Source organism: Tyto alba, unplaced genomic scaffold, assembly GCF_018691265.1.
Source record: "Tyto alba isolate M040663 unplaced genomic scaffold, T.alba_DEE_v4.0 Super-Scaffold_48, whole genome shotgun sequence".
Taxonomy (NCBI): domain Eukaryota; kingdom Metazoa; phylum Chordata; class Aves; order Strigiformes; family Tytonidae; genus Tyto; species Tyto alba.
This window is the reverse complement of record NW_024881324.1, coordinates 9054832-9082211: the sequence shown is the minus strand read 5'-3', so window position 1 is coordinate 9082211 and position 27380 is coordinate 9054832. Positions and strand designations below refer to the sequence as shown.

Sequence of the window (27380 nt, the reverse complement as noted above, 5' to 3'; positions counted from 1 at the left end):
TGTCAGCAAGGAAATAGAGCTGAGTTAACTCTCATAACTAGGCTTAAATCATCTTGAAAATGACACTATTTGAAATTATCTATGTCTCTTACTAGCACAGTGTTCTAGGAGTTGGGTGTCTTACTGCATAACAGAGGAAACAGGTACACTGATAAATAAAAAATAAAATTAGCAGAACACCTGTTGGTGACTTCCCAGAGTACTGAGGATGTATCATTCCAGCTGATTTCATTTGGAGTTATGAGGATTCAGCAACTCTGAAAACCAAACATGCAGAGTCTAAGGTGCAGAAATAAGTTGACATGTGAGAAAATGTTGGTCTTGGCGAATCTGTTTGCCACAAGAGTAAATGACATGCGAACTCCCTGTGTAAGAGTGACCCTTTAGTAGCTGCCCTTGTGTGGGCTCTCAGGCCAAGGTGCCTTGTGGTAAACAAGAGGTGGCTCACCACCCTGCCTGGAAGGAGTTGCCTGTCTCTATTGACTCAGGGCTCAGATCCGGTGTCTGGGCAGCTTCTGCAGAGCCCATCAGGGTACCACCCGTGTACGCCCTTCCGTGCACCCAGCTGCCTAGTTTGTCAGCCCATCTCACTCTTGCTCTGGTTTCACGAGATCATTTCTGTTTGTAGTATAGCTAGTATAAGTGCAATGATGAGAAATGGCTTTGGCTTTTTTTTTTTTCTTTCTCTTGAGGAGGTAAAGATGTTGTGCCTTGTCCCAGCAGTCTGATGTTAGAACAGCACTAGGACTTTTGTTGATGGGGCTGGGCTGTGTAGTAGTTTGACTTTGCTGCTATTCTGTTTGTTTTATTCAGCCAGGGGCATATCACAGATCTATTTTTTTGATCAGGCAGCTTTCTTTTACTATAATAATTCAGAAACAGCATTCACACAGTAGTTGTTTGAAAGGCCTGTTGCTCACTTCTGTATATGTGCTTCTTGCCCTTGCCCCCTTAGGTACAGCTTACTCTGTGCAAGTTGTAAACTCCATGGAGCAGGTGCTGTCTCCTGTGTGTATTTGTATGGTGCATAGCACAGCAGGACTCAGGTTTCATTGCGGTTTCTGGACATGTTGTAACGTAGGTAAGGGTATTCTGTCTTTTTGAGTAATTAGAATAATTCACGTTAGCTATACTTGCAGAGTTTCCTATGTGCGGGCTGGTGAGGAAAGGGATTTTTCTTTCCAGGCTCAGAGTGGGCTTTGCAAGTCACAGTGGCAGCTGGCTGGCTGGGTGCTGGACAAAGACATAATTTGGAAATAGCTTCAAAGTTTAGAGATGACCCTTCATGTACTAGCACTCCCAGATGAGTTAAGTGGGGGAAGTTCACACTTCTCAGTGCTGTTGTTTCAGTCTGCCAGGCTGCAAACTCAGAGAGAGTGCAGCATGCAGGTTTTCATAGTGAGAGCTTTTGTCGCTCCCAGAAGTGCTAGAAACTTAATTGCTTTCAAAGGCAAGCCCGGAATCTGGAGGACCCAGTACAACCTGCTGAGAGAACATAAATCATGAGATACTATCAGGTTTCTGTGCTTGGGCTTGCGTGGAGTGAGTTTGCTTTGTGAGCGAATGCCTTTGGAATACATTGGTATGTGGGTTTTTTTGTTGATTCTTGGACATAGCAGCAATTGTTGTTGGCTTTGTTAATAGGCATCTATGTTCTGCTCTGTAGTTACTGTTCACGTTTCTAAAAAGTGTGCAGACAAAAGGAAATACTTGTTCTGCCTTGAAATCATGAAAGCATTTCTGCATTTAAATGGATTGACAGCCTCGATCCAGGTGGTTAGCCGCCATTGTCCATTCAAGTAGGCATGGAGAGAGAGCTGGCCGGTTGTCATTTGACCACTGCTGTTTATCTTTGCTTAGAAACAGCGCTTAAAATGCCAGTATTTACTTGTTCCCTTTTTACACTAGTTTGCTAGCCAGTTTTGTCCCTAGCCAAATGAACCGTGATGGCAACCGAGAAGAAACTGCCTTTTGTAGAAAAGGAATAGCATTTTCAAATGTCCTTATATAGCATGGTTCCCTAAGTTTTTATTTTCCAAAGTAGCTCTTGTAACAACTGCAGAGGTGGTCCTTAAGTTGGTCTGGGGGGGTTTCTGGCATTTTTATCCACAACGCAGTTTTAAATGTAGTTTTCTCCATCTCCTTAAATGCTTAGTTTATAGGCTCTCCATTGATAGGAATACTCTTTTGATACGTTTTGCGTGGAAACTAAAGCAGGAAAAGGTTTTAAGGTAAGCCAGCCAAATAATCTAGAGTATTTTTTTTGGTCAGTTTCCATTAGTATTAAACCAGTAATCTGCCCTATTAGATGTTGTTTGAAAGGAAGTTCCATGTTTAAAGAAGATAAACATACCAGTTAACATTCAATATGTCTTCTCAAGTAACCAGCAGAAACCTTGTTGAACCTTGTTGGCAGAGGCGCCTTCTGCAAAGACTTCCTAAAAACATGTCCCCAGCTATTGGATTAGTTTCTGAAATGCTCTGGCACTGCAGTGGGTCTGGTGCCAGCGCTGGACACTTGAAGAAGGGCTGAGTTTTAAGACATCTAGGATGCCTTTGTGTCCAGAAGAAACTGAGAACTGGAATAATGTGTCATCCAAACTCTGCTGTATTCCTAGAAATTTATGAATGTGCTATTTTAATTTGGGGAGCTTGTATAGCTGCAGTTACTGAGATATTAGTGCTTAGAAGCAAGAGATCTGCAGCTCTTAAGATCGCCTGGCGCACAAACAAGCAAAGATCTAAATTGCTTTGAGGTGCTGACAGTTATCACAGCTTTGTGCAGACACACCTTTGCCGGTACTGACAAAACACAAATACCAGTTACCATCACTGTCTTCTCCTTGGCTGGTGTACAGCTTAGAACGGTACTATACCTTCACAACTTTGTCACAGAAAATGGAAACAAGGGGTCAACAGCAACAGTAGCCTCTTACCAAGCAGTTGGCTTTAAATGCTTTGAGTAAAAACAGTATTCTGAAAAGAAATTTGATCTGTTATTTGAAAATTGGACCTTTAATGCATTACATCACTCTCACCCCAGGCCACTCTGCTGAAGTTGCACTGGATGCGAGAGCAGACTTTGGTCCGTGATGAGGACACCAGCAAATGAAGGAAAAATACTTTCTTTCTGCAACAGTGAGTTCCATCAAACATTATAGGTAACTGAAAAGTCTGTTTTCAAAACAGCTCTGACCCTATATGCAAATAAAATTTATGTGATTTCAGCTTTTGCTAGAAATCTGTTATGCATCTGTGTGACAAAGCACTGGCATATTAATACCAAGTGCTTCCTAAAGATATTAATTTGAAATCCAGGGTAGGTCACAAGTGAAAAGGGGTCGAGACTCCTCCTAATTCACATCGTGGACCACCATGTATTTCAGTACAACTGTCAGTAACAGTCTACCTGCCTATGAAAGTTTCACATTAAGATAAAGTATGTATTGACAGATTTCGATCTATTTAGTCTCCTAAAACTACAAATCAACATTGCAGTTGTTGCTGGCCACTTCTGTGAGCCCCTGCCCGCAACTCTGGAGTTAGAACTGAACAGGCAAACTCTGGTTGATATCCTTGGCACTGCAGTGTGGGTATATTAACTTTACTAATTTGTTGGGAAAAAAAGTGTCACAATTTGGCACTCCAATGGCAAAACTATGAGTGATCCCAGCTGCTGTTAGCACTGGATTTAATCTCAGTACTTTTGCCATCTGCTGTTAAAGCTTCGCAAACTACTAGAGGAGTGGGAGATCGCACTGGCATTGGGTAGCTGTCAGAAGAGCTGAGCAGATTCTTTGATTTGCTATGATCAAACATCCTGATCGCCACAGCGTAACTCAAGTTCCCTTTTTGACTCAATGACTGAAGGCTGTTGTGAATTCTTTTAATGAAGTGGCGTGCCACCTTCTCAAAGTAAAAATTACAGTGGCTCAGCTCCCGGAGTACCACAGTGGTGGCACAACAGCAACACTGACTGAAGCCTCTGCTGTGGGTGCATGTCTGCTGCCTTTTTCTGCTCTGCTGGATGTTACCCCTGTGCCTGCTCTAAGGGCAGCACGGCAGTCCCTGCAGCAGGCACACAGCACAACCAAGGCCTCTGTCAACTGGCACGTTTTCTCCTCTGATTCCTGTTATGTTTCTGTTGTAACATGCAAGAAGCTCTGATGTTCCAGGTGACTTTTTTAGCCTATGACCTGTGTGTACCACTGTAGGCGCTGAACAGTTTTGGCCAGTTCTAGACTGCTTTGTGGCTCACCTGGGGTAGGCGGTTGTCTCCTGTAGCTTCAAGCACTAAGCTCACAGGCATTGCTCAGTAAACAGCTTCAAAGCAAGGTAAACTCGCCTTGCCCCTGTTACAATTCTCAGTCTTCTGAAAAGCCAGTAGATGGGGTGTGTGCAATTCCTGTGCAAAATCACTGCACTTCTCAACCCAAAGATCCAACTTTCATTTTTACCGTTTTGTTGCAGAGAGGCAGAGGTGGCCCTCCACATGATTCACAAATTTAAGCACCCCTGAGCGGAAGCACCCAAAATTCTTGATTGATATTTATGTGTGAAATACTCCGAGCATGATCTACTGTGCACCTTGCAACACAGTTAGGTCTTTGAAATCTGAGTATGATTTTTTGTCATTAGCTTTTTTTCCTTTTTTTAAAAATTAAACTAGTCATGATTTAGGAAAGTACTAGATAACTGAAAATAGACTGGGTTACCACAGACTTCTGCTTAACTTGCGGTTGCAGTATTAGGTGTAGATGCCATGGCGCCAGCTATGAACTACACTTCCTCTTTTTGTGTCTCCAAGCCCAGGATGTAAGAGTAAATGACTATTTGTATGCATAATTCTGTTGATAACAGATGCGAAAACTGAATTCGCTAGCAGTGTACATGAAAATATTTTGCTGTTGTTAATAATGGTCATGTAAATAATAATGATAATACAGACTGTAGAAGGGGTCTCTAGTCACATCCCAGGGTGGATTTCATGCCTATAGGTCAGTTATGGTAGACTTCAAATAGGAAGGAATCTAAAATAGGAGACGAGTGGGTTTGGGGCAAGTGGGTTCCTGAGTTGTCTTCCTCAGGGGAGGTCACATCAGAGCATGAACCAGCATGGAAATAAGCTGTCCCAAGGTCATTTATGCCATTCAAAATGAAACTTTCAGAGATTGAGTCCTGTGAGGTAGGTCCTAGCTGCTTATACCTTATTTGAGATGGAGGAACCTTCAAACGATTTGGTAATAATTAACCAAGGGAACTCCACAAAAACACAGTCTATGTCTGACATGTATGCCAAGAAACAAGTTAAAATTAGAATACTGTATCAGAATTCAGTTATCTTCTGAGAAGAAATGTGAATGCTGATGGCCCGAGATGTACAGCTGAAGTTGCCCGAGAGATTTTGGGAAGAAATTATGTGCATATACAAAGACACGCTCCTCCAAGCTATTAATGCAATTGCGGGAATATAAATCTTCAAATAGCAGAGTGGCCTCAATTAATTCAAAATAAAAGTTTAATAGTGGAGTATCACAGAGTTGTGAAAGCACCAGTTTTACTCATGCCTGTGATGAAAGGGGCAAATAACATTAACCCGTTACCTAGTGCTGCCTTTCAGATGAGAACCACAATAAATGTGTTTTAGTCCAGTGTGGTGAAGTGTGCCCAAAATACTCTGAGCATTTAACAGTGCTTGCACAAATGATTCCCTTTCCTAGCAGTCTGATTTCGTATTATAGCATAATCTGTTTCCCCTCTGTTTTTAACGTGCAATTCTGCTGAGCATGCAGTTCACATTGGCTGCCTGGGGCGGACTGCAGGTCAGCTTTTGAATGTAGGAGAATTCATGAAATTGAAGCATTCTGTGTACAGTTAATGGCAGTTGTGCACGTACAAAGACTTTACTTTATGAGCAGATGTGGTCTAGGTTTACATTTATGTTCACATTCAATTCTTACGTTTATTGCAGTCAAGGGAAAAAAATCAGGAGCTCCGTGCAGTCTTTAACGATCTGCTTTGGTAGCTGGCCAGTCCACTTACCCTTGCATGAAGCACATGCTAGGGTGGTTCTTTCTTCCATTAACTCTTTGATGCTGGGAAACAGGGATGATTCACATGAAGTGGAAAGGGGGGAAACAAGTTAAAATAAATGCAAGATTGGCAAAAACTTCATACTCACCTTGTGCCAAGCCAGGAAGGGATTTGTGTACTGTGGGAGCAATTAGAGGGTAATGTTTGCTGGACTGCTGTGGCAGACAAGGGATATTTGAGGAGGTGATGCAGCTCTGCTGGAGTCTGCAGAGGGAGCGGAGGGCAGCCTTTCCGCTTGGAAACTAAGATTGGGTTGGGCACTTTCTGGTTAGTCAAAAGGGTTGCTGGCTCGTGTTTGCGATAGCTCAGCTGTTTCCCATGTGACATGGCTGCATTTCCTCACTTCTTGCCCAAGCTGGTGCTGGAGTTTGGAGTAGAAGGCACTTTGCCAGCATCACCCCTGTCTGGTTAAGGCTTTTTTTCATTGGACGAGGAGAAGATGGGGAGGAATCATATCCGTGCATGGAGAAATGGTGGTAAGAGGCCACGTATCGTTGCTTCCCAAGTGCAGAAATAACCAGTGCCAATGTGGATGCTTGTTTGTGGCATCTCAACTTGACCCAGCTGAGCATCCATCATGTGGTGAGCAAAGAGTGGGGTGGGACTTCCTTGCAAGGTGATTAATACGATCTCCAAATGTTACGAGGGGGAGTCATTCGTGAGCAGTGGTAGCAGCTTTTTTCCCAGGCTTAAGTACTGTGCTGTCCTCCTTTAAACCAGAGAGATGAGAGTCCAGGAGAAGGATATGAAAAATAGATTAGTTTAAATTGAAACCTGGCATCTGGAACACCTCAAACTTTGGCAGACCTCGAGATAATACTTCAAAGTTGTTGAGCCCCACAAGGTACAGTATAATCATTTTTTGTTTGGTGAAATTATTACATGGGAGCTGGAGTCAGCCTTGGGGCTTTCTTGTGCTGGGCATGGTCATGCTAGCTAGAAGATGGCTTCTGGCTGAGCTGACTCTGAGCCTGCATGCTCTGAGCTGCTTACGTGCCTGTTCTCCATCTCCCCAAATACTTAGCAGCAAACATTTACATTGAATTGGTTTTACCACATTGAGAGATGAAGTATAAATATACCTGAGCCTTACTGAACCTAACTGTCTTTACTATCCCAGAACAATCTTCTTTATTTTAAAATCATTAAAGCCAAAGCAATGTAAATATTCTCTGTTTCATGACATCGTGTAAGGAGTATGGCCTCCTAATTACTCTGAAATTCAGATGTATGCAGGGACACTTGGAAAGCACTGGGCTTCCTCAGCAACCTGCAGTTTGGTAGGTATCTGTCTCCTTACTTGATCAGGTCTGGGCACTGAAGAGAAATTTAGCACGTTGGCTTATCTATGAATTTACTGTTCTGGCATTGATGGGGTGATTCCTCAAGTTTAATGCTCAGAGTCAGAGAACATCTTTCCAAGGGCAGTGAGTGCCTGTGATTCTCACCATAGTATGTGGACTCACTTTCTCTTTTGGCAGTTTGCAAGGGAGAAAGCAAGTCAGCCTAGTTCATTTTTTTTATCCACGTGCATCTGCAGCTCATTCTGAAATACTATTAATACATGCCTGCATGTAGGCAGGATTTTAGGTTGTAAAATTACTAATTGGTTTCAGTGTTGTTTGCTGCTTGAATGTTGTTTGTTTTTTTTTTTTTAATCTAAGGTAAAAAGAACATCATTATTTTTAGCTTATAACGAAAACCACATTTTCTCTTAAATGTCTTGATATGAAGTAATTTAAACTAAATTTCCACACAAATCATTTCCAAGAGATTGGCTGTCAAGTACGATAAAAAAAATCTGCACTTTTGCAGGGACCCAATGAGACTTTGCAAATTTAGATTTATTCTCAACGTTAAATGTGGTTGAAGATGTCAGTTTTTAAACAGCACTTTTAGAAGTAGTTAGCTTAAAAGTATAGCAATTCAAAGCACAGAGGGAATGATTTTGAAGTGTAAAGTCTTGAAACACAACGCAGAGGTTGACAGTTTCACTACAATTAGAAGCAAGGCAGGCACAACTCCCACTTCTGAAAACTTTCCTATCACACTGCTTCCTCTCTTGGCCTAGAAAACCTCAAAATAAAAACTTTAAGTGGCTTTGCTTATTGACTTAACATAGTTATACTCGATAGCATTAGGAGACAGAGCAGAAATGGCTGCCAAATCTTTAAAGAATAATCTTTACGGAAAACTTCACAGAGGTATTTTTTTTCACATGCTTTCAGTCTCCTGAGAATGCTGCTTTTTTGAGGAAAGCAAGTTTTAGGGTGTTCTTTTTTTTTCTTTTATTTTTTTTTAACGAGGCTTGTTTTGTTAGGAAACCACTCCCTTCTGCTTCTGCATTTAGACTCGCTGCTAATTACCTTTTGGTCGATGACATTTTCCATGAATTACCACATTCTCCCACACTGTTACAACTTCACACTGATTATGTTATGTTATGTGGCACTTCTGCCTGCTGCCTTTGGGAGGAGTGGCTGAGAGAAGGATACAGTGTACCTGGGAAATTGCGATTCATTGCTTTCTGAGAGAAGTGTGCTGGAACTGAGTTTTGTAGCTGTGAAGGCACAGCAGAGGCTCTTCCTCCCATCCTGAGATGGGTGGCTAGGGTGGGTGGGATCAGGAGGGCACCCTGTTACTGTGTCGGTTTAAGCACCGCTCTGCTGGGTGCCGCTGCTGAGGATTTTGTGTAAGAAGTCATGACAAGGCGATGTGTGGCATGCCAGGCTGCTGCTTTTCATCCTAGTCGCATGCTGTAGTGGAAAGCCAGCCCCAAACCTTGGTGCCAGAGAGGGTGCAAGAGGGGGCAATCTTCTTGGACTTGTGGCTCCCTGAGCCCCTTGGGCTGCCCACTGAGTCCCAGCTGCAAGCCCATCTTTCTCCAAGAGCCTAGGAATGACTCAGGTTTGTCCTTAACCCAGCTCTGTCCTCTGCAGCAAAACCTCCCGAAGCAGCTGAATATAAGATCATTGCTGATTGAAGCTTGAGTTTTGCCGACATCAGAACTGGATGTAGCAGAGTCGTTGAGCACAGCTAATCCACTTAAACTGTGGAGCTCATCTGCTGATCTGCAGGGGTGACGGCACTCCTGGGTGGGATAGCTAAAGAGACTTTGGCTGGAGCTAGCGCTTCAGGGCAATCAAAACCTGCAGCCAGGGCTGAGGATCTGGTTATCCTAAGTTGGCCCTGACCCGACCAAACATGGTTAAAAGTGAGAGTTTAGGTGAGATAAACCCCTCTGCTTAACCCTTGTCTTAGCTTGGGAGCTGTTCAACATGTTCAAGTGCTTTTCCAGTCTAACTGCTTTGATCAAAGGTATGGCTTGCTTCATCAGTGAACTGGGATGAGCTTTGCCAGTAAAAGCCCTTTTTCTAACCAAGATAATTACATCCACAGTGCTAGCTTTTTTTCTGCTTTAATCGTGTTACTGCACATAAAGGTACAGATCTTTTACAGGTAGAAAAACTGTTGATTTCTGACGTAGTAAGCGTGGTTGAGTCCCACCCACGCTGTGGCCATTGGCAGCGGTGCAGGATGAGCAGCTGGTGATGTAACAGGATCTCTGACTACATTACTCTGTTGTCCAGCCTGTGACATGAAGGCTTTCACCTCAAAGAGGCGGTTAAAAAATGCAGGTCCATCCGACATGCCAGCAGCAGCACCGGCTGCAGGCAAGCCCAGCACGGCCTTTTCTGCCACACAAAGGTTGACAGAGATGGCTGCAGTCTACAAGAGCAGGCAGTGGGCACTGCTCTGGCCCTGCTGCTGTTTATCCTGGATAAAAGCTTTATTTGTTCAGTCTTACCGTTTTTTCAGTTGAGGGGAAGGGAAGGGAGGGGAGTATGAGGAGCAGTGTGCAGTATATGTACCCTGCTGAGTCCTCTACTGTCTTCCCTGCGGTACTAGAAGATGTATGCAGATACTAAAACTTGGTTGTCTTTTGTGAAAGGGGCTTGTAATGTTCCCGCAGACCAAATTCTTCTCTGCAGCTAATCCTCACTTGCTGCAGGGAGGTGGAAACGGGAGCGCCGCAGGTCCCATCGATTCTGTTGCCACTGCAAGCTGATGCAACCAGGGACCACCCTCATGTCACCCACGTACCACTCATACCCCTGGGTTCGGAGACCTGCTCTCTCCTTTCCTTCACCAGCACAAAGAGGTGAAAATGAAGGCAGCACTCTTAACTCTCTCTGAATTTCAGGAGAGGCTGAGCTCAGTCTCTTGGAATAAGGAATGAACCAGGAAACAGGAGCACCTGTGTTGCATAGCTTTGGGCAGGTCGATTATTCCTTTTCCAGTGAAATTTCCTTTTGCATAAGGCATGAATAATAATGCTCAACTTACCTTGCAGGGGTGTTATGGAGTGTGCTGTTATTTTTTTTTTTTTACAGTGTTTGTAATATGTAAAACCCTAAATGAGTGCAAAGTATTATTGCGATTTAATTTTATCGAGGGTTAAATATTGGTGACGTGCCCAGCTGAGCATTTGCTGGCAGGGAGCTAGGCAAGTGACCAGCAGCAAGCGTGTTTGGCAGCAAGCAATGGACAAAAAAGGAAAACGGGGCTAACTTATTCCAGTCCTATGTATTTTTTTTTCTCTTTTACCACCATACGTTTCCCATGAAGCAGATGGAGGTGATCAAAATATCGAATTGGAACTCTATATTTTAATAGACTTAAATTTTACTGTATAAAAGGCAAATAAAGGTTAATAGCATGAAAATTTATCTTGTAGGAGGGTGAGAGAGTAGAAGTGCCTCCAAGCGTGCCCGGAATGGTGCTTAAATAATAGCTTTCGGAAACAGATCACACCTGAGTAGTTAGGTGGCTGATTTTTCACTGAGGGTGGGTAGCATGCCAAGGGTGCTGGTTCCTGCACGTTTTATGCTACTCCTGATGGAGGTTTTGCATTGGACTAAAAGCATGGAGGGAAATCTCTTGGACAGGGTTGGTACCCCGTGGCAGCAGCGTGAGACAGGGGATGTGCGAGGGGGGGGGCTGTGGAGGCGCATGTGTTGGGGGGGGGGGGGTGGGGGGAGTGGGTGCTCCTGAGCTTGAAACACGAGTCGGTGCCAGACTCCGACGTGTTTCTGTGTTAGAGCTGCCGAGTGTAAGAGAGGGAGAGACACCGTGTGTGATTTCTCCAGCTTGCTCTAATTTTGCGTGAAATGGGGGCTTTCCAGTGGTGGGGTTACTCCAAGTGCGATCGCACCAGCAGGTTTTATGTTGCACCTCAGCGTGCGTGTGCCTCCCATGCATTTTGTTCCTGCCTGCTCATTCTCGTTAACTTCTATTAGGTGTGAAATGCAAAGTCTTGTCCTAATTACTACTGGTAGATGATGGCACAACTGAATAACAATCTTGCCGTAATCAGGGCTAACTTTACCCTGGGATCATTACACACCAGGCGCTCTGGAGCCGGTGTATTCCTGGTAGAAACCAAGGATTTGGCCCACCCTTTCTCTGTATGTGTTAATTCAATGTTTTTGCTCTGTGACAGTCTTCTGAGGGACAGATCCAAAGGTCAGCGAATCAGGAAGGGATCTTTTTTCAGTGTCATTTTTCAAGCTTTGGGTCAGAGTCTGTATCCTACCCTTGTTCTCACTGCATTTAAAAACATTGTTTGGCCCTGGATTATCTCAAGGTTTACTTTCTTCCCTGGGTCTAAAAGCTGTCAGTTACCCAAATATAGTGACAGCATCAACTCCACGGTTAACTTCTCATTTAGTGGTGTTTCTGAAAATAACAATTGATACAAGAAAACAAATGGTAGAGATGTAGCATATGTTGCACATAATGATAATTTATTGCATTTTTTTTTAAATCACAGTATAAAATTTAGGGGGCAAATCTCAAATCCTGTGAAATTCATGGCACAATGCCAGTTTGTTTGAAGGAACCTTACATTTGTCCTTAAATCTTACAAGTCCTTAACTACAATTTCCTTTCTTGCATGCCACTCACCTTTAAGATGATACCCCTTTTTTGGCATTATTAATTATCATTATTGTTGTTGCTGTTATTATTCTAGGAGAACTGTATGGGAGGAATGCTGAAATCTGGATTAAAAATAGCATTTTCATGTCCTCCCACTCACTGTACTTCGTGCACAGAATGCCTTTTATAAATGCAGACTTGCTGCTTGGCTAGATAAAAGAAGCTGTCACTTCATTTCCATAACGAAGTCGTTCCCAGGAGAATTTCATTGTTTTAGCAATAAAATTTTTCTAAAAGGCCTTTTATTTTGCCTGAGAAAGGTAACAGAAATGAACTTCTGAGTGGTTATTCCACAAAACAATTAGGAGAAAGCAAGGCTGTCTTGATTTGATGTAAGGAGGTTTGTATGTGTATGAATTCCCTTTCGTGTAAGATGAGACTAAATTCCTAACTGAAAATCGAGTTAGAAACAACCCCTCCCGAACCATACACAAAATCACAAATTTTTTTTTGCCTTGCTCACGGAGACATCACACGTCTTTATCAGCACTCCCGTGCATAGATTTGGTCTTAGCCTCAAATTCAGCCCTATTTCAAAAGGTACTTTCATGACTTCTGATTCAGATGCTTTCCTGAATTAAAGGCAGTCACGGATAATCAATACCATTTATTACAGTACCAGGTATGTTCTTATTCTCAGGGAGGAACGATCGCTTTATGCTGTATTGAGGCTGAGCACTCCTTGAAGTGGGATGGTGCTTTTGCTGTGTGTGCAGACGCTATCGAGCACGGTGGCAGGCCGGGTCCCTCCTTGCTCGCGGGCAGCATGCTGCCACGGCCTCTCTCACCATTCTCCAGCCTTTCTCACCCCTTTTCGTAGCTGGTCTGTGTCCCATCCCGGCATGACATTCCTTTTTGTCTGAATGCTGAACATGCTAAAACATGTCAGAGCATCAAAGAAGTGCTGATAGAGAGAGCATGTACAGTAACCAAAGGGTCCTATGGCTTCTGTTTAGTTCTCTCTTTTTTTTTGGAGGGGGGGTGGTGTATCTCTCATTTGTCACCTATTTTGAGCCATGTTTGTGTTTTGCTAAGTATGCATCAGTGCAATTACCCCTTCAGTCACTGTAGACACCCTGCTGCTATAGGAAGAAAAGGGAAGAGGAGAAAAACATTTTCTTTGTAGTCAGGAAAGCCTTTATAGATTCTGCATCGCACTTAAAATTGCATTGTATTCAAGAAATGCAACAATTTCGGAAATTATTATTTGTAGGAAGGTTTGTGAATTCAGGATGTGATATTCTGACTCACTCAACAGCAAACATGTTTGCACTCTGGCTGCTATGACTCACGCTGGCATTTGTCTTAAGTGTGGCAATTGTTTTAGCCCTCTGCTTGGTGCACGATGAATGAAACGGCTGAGGTCCCCTGTTGCAGATTTACTACGTGCAGCCACGCTGGTAAATGGCAGGCTCAGCTGTAGAGTATTTCCTGTAGCACACACACACACGCACGCACATGCACATACACACACACACACGTGCTCACCCCCCCAAGTAATACTTTACTTTTAAATACTTGATTCATAGAAAGGAAATGCATAATTACAGTGCTGGCTTTTGCACCACATAAAGCAGCCCACATCAAAAGGTGTTTGCCATTAATGTTTCAACAGGTAATCTCTGGATTTATTGCCAAGCCGTGTTCCTGTTACTTAGCACCCGGTGTTGAAATCGTCGAAATCTTTGTTGTAAGTTAGCGTAGTCATCTTAATCCTGCAAAAAAAAAAGTTAGTCAATAGTACCTTTGTTTTCTAGCACTGTGTTTCACTGTTGCATCAGCAGCGCAGCAGACGTGGCCGCGCTGGAAGCGGGGAGAAGGCTGAGGAGGGTTCCTGGGCTGGCTTCCTAAGGAAGCCAGGCTCACGTGGTGGCCTTGTTTGTGCCCGCACCCACGTGCGTGTCCCCAGCCTGGCGGCTCGTGTTACTCGGGTCCTCCTCAGCCCAACCTGCTGCACGGGTAGAGGCTACAGAGAAGCTGCTCCCTGAAAGCTTTCTGTAAGTAGGCAGACCAATAGCTGTGGGAACCCGTGGCTGAGCCCCGTGAGGCAAAAGCCGCGGCACCGGCTCAAGTCTTGCTGGCACCAGGGATTTGGTACAGTGGGCATCCGCTGGGACGACTCCTGCCACGAAAGATCAAGTCTATTTGCTGGTATTTGTTAATGCTACAACCCACAGAACTATCTTCTTTGGGTGGTTTATCTTTGTCTTGTTAAAATATTGCAAATAAACCGAACCTCACCGATTGGTTTTGGTGCAGCTACGCTTTGAGACTCACAGTGTTTGAATTCCCCCTTCAACACCGTCTGTTTGCATTAGAGCTGTGGTCATAATCTGTGAGATGTCTGTATGTTTAATGAAGGCCTAGTCCTTGAGCCCATTCTCATCTGTAACAAGTTACAAGGGTGCTTCAGTTCTTGAAATATGCAGGAGGCTTATTGTCTCAAGTCAAAGCTGAGCTGCATTTTTTGCATAATAGCTTCCACAAAAGAAAAATAAAAATATTTATGTCATGTAACAGAAGCATCCAGAGTGGTTATTTTTATTGCTTGTTTCAGTCCAACATTTCTGGCTCTGAGCCTGAATTATTATGGACCATTTGCATTCTTTTTCCAATTTCTTCTGCTCAGAAGACCTGTATTACAAACATGTAGGCAATGGAGTTGTTTATACTTAAAAATATACTTAAAACCTCTGTCTGAGAATGAAGAAAGTTGTCATGCTAAGAGAAATGTAAATCAGTGTTGAAATCCCTGCTTTCTCCTCCCACTATTCCAATTTTGATAGCCATGAGAAAGTGGCACATAGAGGGTGCTGATGTTAATGGAATAATGGATTTTTGTTAAAAAATATGTCATTGACATCTGATAGGAAATATTTGCGAGGTATTTTCCTTCTTCCAGTTCTATACTATTGCGTCTTAGACAAAACAACCTAGACATGCTCCTGTTAGTTTTCTTCTGATCTGCTGGTCTTGTGTCTTGCACCCACTGCCCACTTCTTTACTTGCTCTTTTAATACCTCACACAGCACTCTTTGTGGGGAAAAATCTCGTGGAACTTGTAAACTAAGCACAGTAAGTGAAGCACAGGGCTAGGCACAGTTTAACCTCAAGTGTCACTGGAAAAACTGGGTATTACTGAAGTACAAATAAGGAGCGTGGTTGTGATTGCTGTTATATGTGTAAATGTGATGTCTTAGAGGTCCTAGTCAGATTTGTGTTTGTACTGCTATTAGACATTGTGTAAACGGAGGGTGTGAGTCTGAGCTGGCATGCGTGTTTTTGTATTTGCAACTGCCCCTGTGGTGATGAGCCTTCATCTGTTTTCTGATGGCTTGTTCAAAGGAGTTGAGGTGAGGGAATGGCTAATGAGAGCAGCAGGGACCGCTCTGGGAACAAAGTTGCTTCCATTGTTTCCAGATAACAGCTTTGGCAGGACGGATGTCCAGTGAGTAGGGCTGAAAAATCCCATTCCCAGTTTGCTTGCATAGGTTGATGCTAAAACACGGGGTGGTTTGCCTGAGCCCTAAGTCAGGAAAAATACATGCTGTGGATCAAATAATCATAAATAACGTGGGTTTTTTGATTAATGATTAAGTCTTGGGACACAGATTTCTAGATGACTAGCAGTTAACACTAGTTGCACAGAATCACTGGTCATCTTCAGTAGTGGCTCCTCCACTGGAGGATGTGAGCTGCAGCCGTACCCCTTCAGCCCCACATGCTGGTCCTGTCTGCTGTTTGTACACAGATGTTCCCATCCTGCAGCACTTTGCTTTTCCAGTAAGTACTCGCACTGGAAATGCCATTCACACAGAAAAGGTGTGCAGGGCTGGGACAGCCTGTGGATGTGTTCACAGAGCTGGGGAAGGTAAGGTACACCTTCTGCCCCCTGCCACAAACTGAGGCAGGATGGATTGCTTTCTTGTCTGAACCCCATGATCTGCATGTTGTTTTTCTGGTTTAGGACCTGCAGGGTATGCAAAGTGCTGACAACTTGATTTACTATTCCCTTGCACCCAGATACAGTTATTCACCCTGCACAAAGGGGGTGTAACACCTTGTGAAATAGGGCATTTCACTATGGACCACATGCAAAGCCATGGGAAGTACTTGTTTACCTGGCAAAGGTGTGGAGAATCAAGCTTCAGATGAGCAATGGATGCTAAACAGAAATCAGTAATACCTGCCTTTTTTATGCAAATTAAACTTCTTTTGTGCTAAGGTGACATTCTTTCACCTTTGCCTGAAAGTAGACATAATTGTGATTTAAGCCTTTTTTACACCAGCAGAACAATTAATGTAAAGATGACTCAGCCCCATCAGGAGCAGTCTTTGTACACTAGACAAAATGTCAGGAGATTTTTCAGATGGGTAAAGTTTGGCATGGAGAAGCTTTTATTACCTTGAAATATAAAAGACAGTTAATTCTTGGATGGTTTGTGTTTTGTTTTGTTTTGTTTTGTTTTTTCCATTTCTGTATGTATAAAATCAGCTAAACCTGTTGAAAATTATTTAGAAGTTTTTTCCTAACATGATAGATGATATGCACATTAGGTAATTGAAATCACACTTGCTCCAGGAAGATACAACCTCACCTTTCCCATTTTTGGTGGGGCAGGATTGAACCTGTCTAAAACTATTTCATGCAAAGGGAGAATAAAGGAGGAAATGAATTACAGTTTTATTTGAGTTGAAGGATTAGTTGTGGGATAATAGCGAACAACGAAACAACTTGGGAACAACGCTGCTGTCTCTTAAACAGTTTTATTAGCTTATGCTGATTTGTGAATTAGGAAAACCAAATTACGTGATGCAAGAGAGCAAGCAGTGGCAATTAAAAACCTGCAGGAAAGGACTAGAAAAATGGTGATCTCTCACTGCCTGCTCTTCAAAGCAAGATGGAGAGCATGACCTTTTTTTGGAATAAATACAGGGTATTGCACAGAGCTGACTTCTGGTGTTCAGTTTTGCCAATTTGCAGTTGCTCACTTGTACTGTGGTTCTTATTTGTTGATTGCCCTGGGGTCCAATTTTAGTATCTAAATACTCCCAAGAAGTACTTCCAAGTTCTTTGATTTGAGATCTGTTCATCTCTCAATTACTTCTAATCTGTCAACTCAGTGGCCTATTTAGCACTCAAAGGCAGGGCTATGCTGTAATATTTGAATAACCGTAATGCTGTGGGACCATGAAAAACAGCTTCTTTACATAACACTTCCCATTTATAGCCAAGACGTGATCGGTAGCTGTATGTGATAATGATTCATTGATCATGTTGAAACATCAATTGCAAAGCCCGATTAAAACCTAGTTGTACTACAATCTGGCCTTTCTTGATAGTCCCTCCAAGTTACGACTCTTTTACATGTTTGATGAAGAGCATTTCATCACAGCCCAACAGGTCTGCATAGCAAAAAGATCATCCCAGGTAGGGAATGAGTGCTCTGCTCTTCAGGCAAGGATTGTGCTTCGAGAAGCAGCGGATCTCCCTGTGTGTTCTGAAGTTTGTACCATGCCGTCTTTAAATCTTAAGCATAAAAGTGTCTGGGAACATTTGCAGGCAGGCGTGCCTTGCCCATCACAGAAAGAAGTGCCTACGGGTAAGGTCAAGTGAGCAAGTTGTAGCAGATTAAACTAGCTTGTGAATTTACAGCGCATCATCTGCCCATAATAACTGGCTGTGTGCGTGGTGCAAAGGCACCCTACGGTAAATACAAGATCTCTTGCCCTTTCTTCCCTGAGGAGTAGGCTGCCTTGCTTTGTGTCATCTTTCCTGTGTGCATGGAGAAGGGTACTTGCCGCAGAGCACCACGTGCTGGCAGGGGTCTGCAAGATAAATTCCAGACTGATAGCGAGATAACTGCGTAGTTAGCACGCAACGCTTGCCTCCCGTTTCAGTGACCGGTATAGGCAACCAAGAGCCTTGTTTAACTTGAACAGAATCCAAACCCTAATCCCACCTAGTGAAATTAGTGGAAGGACTTCCACTGAGTGTGGTGGGTTTCAGCCCAGTGCTATGCGTGGCTGATTCTCCAGGGAGGCTTTGAGGAGCCCACGCAAGCAGGAGCTGCAGAATCTGATACGGGAGACAAGGTGCGCATGAAGTAGACTTCCCTACTCTTACTGAAAATAATTGGAAGCTGTCTAATTCTGGCAGAAATGTTAAAGATTTTCTTGCAGTCCTTTGAACTCCATGTTCAGGTTCTCCTGAATGTTGAATGACAATAAGAAATGGAATTTTTAGGAGATTTTTGGATTGCCAAATTATTGGGGAAAAAAACAGAAATTATTTTGAAAATGCTGAAATGTTTCATTTGAACATCTAGAAAAAAAATGTTTTTGAGCTTGGGGGGTTGTTTTTTCTTTCAATCTTCAGATTCACATAATTTAAAGAAAAAATACATAGCTTGAAAAAAATACTATTGGGTTAAGCAAAATTTTGAGGGTTAACTTAAAATTAGGTTTGGGTTTTTTTTATTTATTTTTGGTCTGCTTTCTAAGTTAAAAAGCTTGTGAGATCATGTCTGACAGTGTGCTTCTCTGTCAGATAGGCAGCAGAGTCCCATTTTAGTAGAGGAGAGAAGCTGTTTACCAAAGTCCTGAAAGTGTGGCCAGGGCCTGGGTATCTGTCTGAAGGATCTTGAGGTTGCAGTGCCTCTGTCCCACAGGAGCTGTACTTCCCGCTCAGAGTTTCTTAAGCTGGGAAGACTTTTGTGGCTGGTGTCTTGCATTGCCACAGCCCATCAGGGAGATGACAGAGATGCATGTAGCTGAGACTAGTGGTCATCATCATCATTGCCAGTGCCCCTTGGAGAGTCCCAACCAGCTGGACGCTGGTTCACGGACACTGCTCTGGGAGGGCTTGGACTCAGCCAGTAAAGCCAGGAGTAGTCTTACACGAAAGCTGGGTCAGTTGGGTGAATATTGGTTTGGGTTTTGGAAGGTTTTCTTCTTGTTGCTTTGTATGTTCAACTAAACCAGACTGTCTCAGGGCTGTAATCTTTTTTGAATAGTTATCATTGCATTGCCTTCCCCCTGCTCTTCACCCACAAACTGCTCTTGTCCGTCTGGCTTGTTTCCTGCCTTCACGTAGGGTAAGATTCATCTGCATTCATCTGTAGCCACCTAATCTGAGCTCAGTGTCTAGACTCACTTTATGGAGGGAGAGAAGCAGACCTTTCTAGAGAGTGATTCATTCTGTCCTAAAGGAGATGCTTCAGATAGGTCAAATTAATCATTTTCCAGATTGCCTAGTTTCCTCCACTGAAAGTAGAGAGATCTCGCACTGTCTCAGGTGTAGACTTTTGTCCTGCATGTTTTCAGTTTGGGGATGTGGATTCCACCATAGCACTGATGGGGTGGGATCCATGTGCATGAATCCTGAAATTACACGTGAAATGTTTTAGAAGCGTTATGTCAAGGAGATAGGAAAGGTTCATGGCACAAAGTAAAACTAAGAATTTAGGAAACACAAGTAGACCACGAGAACCTGGCTGAAGGAAAAAAGTGTTCAGGTCAGGCCCTGTGGAAATAAACACTCTATTTAAGTATTCAGTGTGGGGTTCACATAAAAATGAAGAATGACAGTTTTCCCAGACCCCAGTAAAAAGGCTGAGAATAGTCAGATACCTTGTACAATAGGTCAGAAAAATTCAGCGTTGGTCCACAAAGAAAATCGGTCAAAAAATAAGTATGAAAGAACCACTCGATATTAAAAATCTCAGATTAGAAAAATACTTCCTACTGAGAAATAGAAAGTTTGTGTGTATTTTGGTTTCAGTACTCTTCTGTTGCAATATTACGGATAACCACAAAAATAGACAAGTGTTTGCATCCCCTTAGAGGGGGAGTTCATTGAGAACAAAAATCTTCCTGTGTGGATCTCTCTGCACACCATGCACTTTGTTTGCAGACACTTTTCAAAACAAGAACCCCAAGTAGTTTTTTCTTCCTCTTGTTATGGTAACAGAAGTATCCAAGAACTATTTTAATTATGTATCTGCCTCAGCAACTCTGAACTGGGTTTTAATTGTTGGTAATAAGTAGAGAGCAAATGACTCTTTCTGTCCAAATCAGTGTTTGACGTACACTCACTCTGTACTGGAATCTCCATCCAGGGACCTCATTAAAAATGCATTTGCTTCAAGGAGATGTAGGAATCAATTGTTCATTTGCTGAACAGCTCTGTGGATTTTCCTCTTTTTATTCCTTGCTTTCCTTTCTTACTTTGTTTTGCTTTTCTTTTACAGCTCTATCTTACTTTATTTGAAAGAGGAAAGCCAGTGAGGACCTGTGAGCAATCCGGCAGTTTCTGAAAAATCTTCATGCTAAAGGATAATCCAGAATTCCACGAAGAAGAACATAGTGAATGTTGTGAGTTCCTAGCAGCAATAACACGTACTTGCAAATGTGTATTTTGGGGGGGCAGTATCTGCTCTGTGGTGTTTGCTCCTGTCCCTGTGATGTACTGAGCATATTTTTGCTCTGCTGAAACCAAGGGCAGGTGTGTTTGGGTTGGGCTGCAAAGCCAGACTTGAATTTCTTTCCCTCTCTCTTTTTTCTTTCCTTCAATGTCTTCAAGTGCAGAATATCTAAGTAAAGATGCTGCGTTTCTTCTCCTTGGGCTGCTACAGTTATTTAACACATTACTATCGCTCTTTAGTTAAGTATTTAAGCCTGCATTTGAAGGCCTTGTGACTGTGTAGCCTAACAAGAATGAAAAATATTACGGATAACAGTTCAATGATCTACAGGTCTGACTCAGGAGTTTTATACATGCTCATACAATGGTTGAAATTATTTGGTCACTTTCAAATTAGAGGAATGCAAGTGTGGTTATTTGTGCCTGTTATTCCAAACTCCTATTGCTTTGATCAGTTTGATGAATTTGAGTATTTTCAATACAAATGCTCCTCTCAGAGATTTGTGTTCATGGGAATTGGAGTAACGTACCTTTCAGAGGGAAACACAGTCACATAAGCAAGAGCCTGATTCAGCTGTGGCATTTAATAAAGGAAACTCTTTTCATGAGGTATGGCTATAGAGAAGGCATAAATATTTTTATGTTCATTGTTTTTCTCATGAAGCCCACTGCTTTTCTGGGTTGAAATGGGGAAATGCGCAGATGAAATGTAAACATCCTCACAAACAGAGGAAAACAAGAATACTCAGCCTGCCAAGTTTGAGAGTAATCCTTATTTTTGTCTTAAGAAGTAACCTTGGGAATTTCAAAATTAGGTAAGTTAGTATTTAAATCCTTATGTCCAAAGTATGCAGTTGTCCTTCAAGATGTTAGTAGTGATAAAACAGCTGCAGATTCTTCCAGTTGGAGCAAATTAGTTTTTGCACTTATCATCAATTTAGTAAGTATATATTTTCTGACTGCTGGGCATGCCTTCTAGCTCCCTGAAAGTTGGATGCCCTCCAACTTTTCTCTTTGGGTTTAGGCTTTGGGGAGCAAATTGAGACAGAGTCTAAGCAGTGCTGCTTTCCCAAGACCTGCTTGGAAAATAAATGTTAGAGAAGGCACTGAAAAATCTTCATCATCTCTCCTCTTTCCCACATGCTTTGATCTACAGTGAAATAGTTAACAGTGCTGACATTTGGAGTTGTTAGTTACTAGTACCACTAAGCTGCCAAGTTAGTAACTCATTAAGATGAATAAGGGGCCTCTGAGACCTGGAGCTCCTCACTCCCTGTCTCTGTATCCACGCAGACATGGCCATATCACCTTATTCCCACACTTTGAAAGACTTCTTTGAAACCACAAGGGCTTACTTTTCACACTGACATACTAGAGCCCAGGGGGGCAGCCTTAAATAATAATAATAATCATAATCATAAAAAACTGTCCTAGCATACAGAGCTGTTGGGATAACAGGAGATGTTTGTTCAAGATGTTGCAATCACCTCCACTGATTGCAACAGCAGCACCACCTCATGCCAAGGAGAGCATTTCTTGGGTCCTCTAAGGCATGTAGTGTGCCAGGTCAGCCAGATAAACTGCATGAGAGAAGGAGGTGATTGTCAGCCCTCACAGCGGATGGAGTATCTGTTGAAGGTGCTGTCGGTGTGATTATTACATTTGCTCCTGTCCTAAATGGTTTAAAATGAGCCCACTTAAAGTACAGTGCAGTGGTCTGCTACTGCAGTGCCAAAACCCTGAGTTACTGTCCTGAGGCCTGGGCTGATGCAGAAAAAGCAGTGCTTTTCTCACCAGGTACAGATGGAAAGAAAGTGCTCTTCAGAACGGCTCTCACCCTGGCACACAGGACCGGTTTCTTTTGGGCAGTTGCTCATAGCTGGTGGAGAGCTCTTCAGAAGTTCCTTGAGAGTGTATTTTGTCACCTGGCTTCTACTTGCAGGACAGTGCTGCAAGAAGGAGGAGGTTGGCCAGACTCCTCCTCTCCCCTCCTCTCTTTCCTTTAATCTCCCGGGGAGACAAGAATACCAGAGATGAGGAGGGATGGTGTTTCTGCTGAAAGGAAATGCTGGCATACAGTGATTTTACTGAAGAATACTTCTCTCTCTTCCCTGAGTATTTGCAGGGTGTTGTCACGTTAAGATGTGCGGAAAGCGATCTGACCTTTCCCATTGCGAGCGGTCGCTGTTCTCATCCCTTCCGCCGCCTCCTCCTGCCACCCAGGCAAATTTCAGAAGAAGGGGGGTGTGAGGAGGGAGGGGGGCAGTAAATTGGGACCAGTGTCTTGTATCCGCCTAGAAACTGCCTGTTTACTAAACAGTAAGAATTTCTTGCCTGCTTACTCCTGCTCTCCTCATTCGGATGAAGCACATTTCTGGAATAGCAGAGCTTGTACAAATCAAGTCCATATTCTTCTTTTGAAGAGAGAAAAAGGGATATCAGGAGGATTCGTTAAGGAGGAACATTATTTCACTTAGTGAGGAGTAAACACAAAGCAAGGAGAGGCTCCTTTGCTCTCACAGGAGGTACCTCCAGCATACGTTTTTGTAATTTTCTGGTAGGGTTTAGGTATCCTGATGGGTTTTTTCCATCCTGAAAACATATGCTGCAGCTTTTTTGGAGTGCTAGCCGCACAAGCACAAACACATTCTGACAGGAGCAATGAATAAACTCTTCATGTTCCTCACTCGCAGGCTTTTCTTCACCTTTTTTTTTTTTTTTTTTTTTTTTTTTTTTTTGCGCTTATGCGAAAACCTCTGGCACAGTTTATGGGAAATGGAAAATAAATCTCTAAATCCAGTATGTGTCAATAACTGAAACGTCTTCAGTTGATCTCATATCTATAACTGTTCTTTGGGGCAAACTGCAGATGGCAGGATAGTAAACATCCCCGCTCCGACAGGCTTTCCGTGCCTGCCTCTGGTGGGAACCTGCCGCTGTAAGGGCTGACCCCGGGGAGGGTCTCGGGGACTGCACCGGTCCCATCCCATTTTTAAGCTGTCGCCTCCTTTCTCCACTCCTTGGCCCTCTCCTCACTCCCTTCACCCTGGTCCTATCTCATCCGTACTCCTCCTCCAGCCACTGGCTGTTTTTCCTGGCACCTGGACCTGCGGTGGGGCTGGGAGCGACAGCTCCTGGAGCTGATGTCAGTGCCGCTTCCTGAGCCGCCAGGCCGGGCTGGCGGCAGCCCAGGCACACCCTCTCCCCAGAGCATCACCTTCTCCGCCCGCGGCAGCCCCTCGGAGAGGAGGCATCCACAAGTGCTGAAAATTGAACCTTAGAGAGCCTTTTACAGCAGTTTTTCTGTGAGCGGCCGCCTCCCTCGCCTTAAGCCTCAACGCCGGGTTTGTGGCGCGGTTGGAAGTGATGCCCCGTGGCTGTTCAAACAGCGATGAGCGTTGCACACCTCGGAAGAGCAACGGGAAGTTTTGACACATGCAGCCTTAATGTTTCTGTACGTCTTTGCTTTTGAATCGCTTTGGTATCCGTATGCTAAACCACTTCATGGTTTTCGACGGAAATTACCAGGCTGCCGACAAAAGAGTGCACTGCGTGTGTCCATTCTTCCAAACAACTGCCCAGTACATGCCACTCTGTATTTATAGGGAGAGGGGAAAAAGGGAAGAATCACTGTCATTTGAGAAATGTCTCTCAGAAATGGCAGTAATTTATTCCCAGGCATTATTCTTCATTAAGAGCTACAGACAGCTGCAGCTTCCCTTTAAATAGAAATTGCACTCTGTAGGCATGCTATACATAGGGCTTCAGGTTTCTGACATTTCTCTGCCAAAAATCAGAAATATTTCTCACCAAATAAATGTTTATTCAGAAAGTCTTATTTCCTGGCTTTTATTTCATGTCACATGCTTCCGCTGGCCAGACAAGAACAGCTCAGGGCTGACATTTGGGAGAGGAAGCTGAAACAGTATGGATCTCTTGCAGGGCTTCAAAAAAAAGTCTCTGACCATAACTCTGGGCCTTTGGTTTGGCAGTTTATTTTAACTGATGAGCATGGGATTAAAATGGACGTTGCAGAAATGCCGCAGAGCTGTTGTGCCTGTGCAGAGGCGAAGCGGGCGGTGGGAGGTGTTTCTGCACGTCAGGTCAGCTCACCCCCCTCTCCCGGCCCCGAAGCTGCCGTCCTCTGAGTGTGCGGGCAGCAAACCTGCCTCGGTGGCACGCAGCAACCGAGCTGTTCTGGCAGAGGGGGATCCCCCATTATGGTCAGGGTGTGAGTGGGAGCCTGTGGACAGCACCTGAGAGCTGGGCCGTGGCTGCTTGCCCCTGCCACCCGGCAGAGAGGTGGCCGAGGTGGCTCCGAGCCCTTCAGAGGGACGTGCAGCAATGAGGCCATAAGCCACCAGTGATCAGGGACTGCCACAGGGCCAAATGCCTTTTTAGTCATGTCTATGCACCTTCCTTGGATTTAACTCTCTTTTTTCCACATTCCTGCTGGCTGGCTCCTCAACTCACAACTTGCTAACGTGTCTTTTCCCCACTGTCTTTTCCAGCCTGGAGTGCTGAGCTTCCTCCTCCTTTGTCTCCAGGGTTTATCTGCTGGATCCATACTTTCCATTCAGTGTGCCAGCCCAGCTCCTACCACTCCAATAGATGACTTTGCTGCTGTAGCAGCCCTGGTTGCTTGCATTTTGTAATCTGTGGCTACGCTGTTCCTGTCAAATACAAGATGTCTTCCTCCTCCCCGTCTTACCACAGTTCTCCCCACACCCCTAAGTTTATGGCCTACAGTATGCAATCTGTGTATTAAAATAATTTTTAGTTAGGTCATTCATTACTCTCTTGCTTTCTTCTCAGCCGATATAGCTTCCAGAGAACTGAGAAGTTGTAATTTCTCCAGGGCTAAAATCCAAGTCTTTGATAGGCAGGCATGATGCCTGGGGCCACTACATGTTTCTACCGGTTGTCAGCTTTGTAAAACTTACCCTGCAGAGCAAAGAAATCTGGGCACAAAGATTGTTCTCTTCTCTTACTGCAGCAAGCTGTAGTTTCCCAGTCTGTTCTGCCTTCCCTTCATTGTCTTCCAAGCAAATGGCTGTAAGATTATGACTCCCATGTTTGGACTGAGAACAGCTTTTGCCTGAGCAAACAGATTTCTCTTTGGCAGTCACTTTAACTGCTGCCCCAGCTTTTCGCTGTCAGCTTTGTTTCATGATTTGGCGTTAGAGGAGTCCAGGCAGCACTAGTGCATTGGAGCGAGTAAAGGCAGCAAGGAAAGCAGGTGAATGCGTTTGTTAATGCTTACAGTACCAGGGTGACTGCTGTGTGGTCCATGAGAGCAAAGCATCTCCTGTAGTTCAACAGTGTAGCTTATGGTTGCTCTTATTTTTAACTTGTTGGTGTCGCCTGGAGAAACTTCAGGTCCTTGATTGCAGTACTCTTCGGTCCAAGAGACTTCCAGTGAAACGGAGAACCATTGGGAGCCAAGCCCAGTCTTCCCAGGTTGATAGCATGGCATGAAAGCTGCTCCAGTATTTGCAAATTGTGTCTGGGGTGAAGCTGACCAAAACACAGGTGTCCCATTCCTGTGAGAATATTTCTTCTGCTGCTCTTCTGCCTCTCCCCCGTTTCACTGCTGCTTTGTTGTGCTGCTGCACAACAGTGATGCAGTGAGCATCACTGGTGAGCTGGTTTGCTGCACCCACAGTGACCCTAACAGTATCTAGTAGCCTGACAATGCTTCTCTCAAAGATGATAACATTGGTGGCAGCAGCAGCAGGAAGAGAATGTAAATTAAGCTCTCCTAGAGGGGAGGGTTTTTTCCGTATTCTGTTTGGAGTGTGCATTCAAAAGGAAAGGCTGCTGCTACTGGTATGTTAGTTAAAAGGGATCACAAGCCCTTTGTAGCAGAACACTATTCTGAGCAACTTGTTCATTCATATTTACTCCAGGTTTGTTTGCAGCCTGCCAGGCATGTTGACCCTGGATGCTTATGTTGGAAAGGAATATTAAATACTCTTAGACAAACGGGCAGTATTGATGCTATCAGTGTTCCTTCTCAGTGAGTTCTATGTTTCTGGTTGTTAATTAGCATTGGTGTATCCAGCTGCAGACACTGATGAATGTGTTCAGAGGCACCTGATGGCACAAAGGTCAAGAGGAAGAAGATAAAGCAGCAAGTTGCCAGAATTGTTCTTAGTTTCTTTCCCTGATGAGGTGTAAGAACTAGAAGCAGGCTGAGGAAATCTGTGATACTATAGTTTTTATTTATTTCTAATGAGTTTTCCTGGCAGCTCTTTAAATAATAGAAAAAACCATCCCCACTGTAGCAAATCAAGTTTCTTGCATTAGTGCAAGTTATTACCAAGTTATTGCACTAGTAATAGAAAAAATGTGTTTTGGGAAGTGAGGGTTGCATTAGATGAGGAGAGAAAGGTTATTCATGGGTTTCTGTGCCAGTCAGAAGTGGGGTGCTGATTTATAAATTCCCTTTGTCTTCCTTACAATGTTTGGATTGCAGTGAATCCTCTAAAGCATTACAAAAGTCATGGCAGTTGAAAGAAGCTGGGCAAAATGTGGTTTGGCTTTCCTGATGGATGTTTGTGACCAGAGCTACGGAGATTCCTTGCAACGGAGAAGTGTTCGCAATGGAGGCAGCAGGCAAATTGTGCTTTAAGCCTTCAGCTGTCAGGAGCCTGTCTCTCTGGCAGATAAAACCTCTGTTCTCAACAGCTTGATTTAGCATTTCTGATGCAAATAGTTGACAAAAAGAAACCTCAGGTAACATGAACCTCTGGTGAAATAAAAGTGTGTTTGACACTTGGGGTGGAGCAACAGAAAGAGCACTGGAGGAGCTAACACTTTTCATGTTCACAGTTAAAGTGTTTTGGGTCTATTTTACGTT

The 27380-nt window shown here is 43.7% G+C and overlaps 1 protein-coding gene across 12 annotated transcripts in view; it reads left to right on the top strand.

The window, feature by feature from the left end:
- Nucleotides 1–27380, top strand: part of ATXN1 (ataxin 1) — a 246212-nt gene that overhangs the window by 140591 nt on the left and 78241 nt on the right. For 10 of the 12 annotated variants that reach the window (XM_042806661.1, XM_042806658.1, XM_042806657.1 and 7 more), the window contains one exon: nt 20346–20469. The gene's annotated coding sequence lies outside the window, so the exon portion shown is untranslated. Of the gene's footprint in view, nt 1–3043; nt 3162–20345; nt 20470–27380 lie in introns of all 12 variants that reach the window. The other 2 variants (XM_042806654.1, XM_042806662.1) reach the window with 2 other exon arrangements.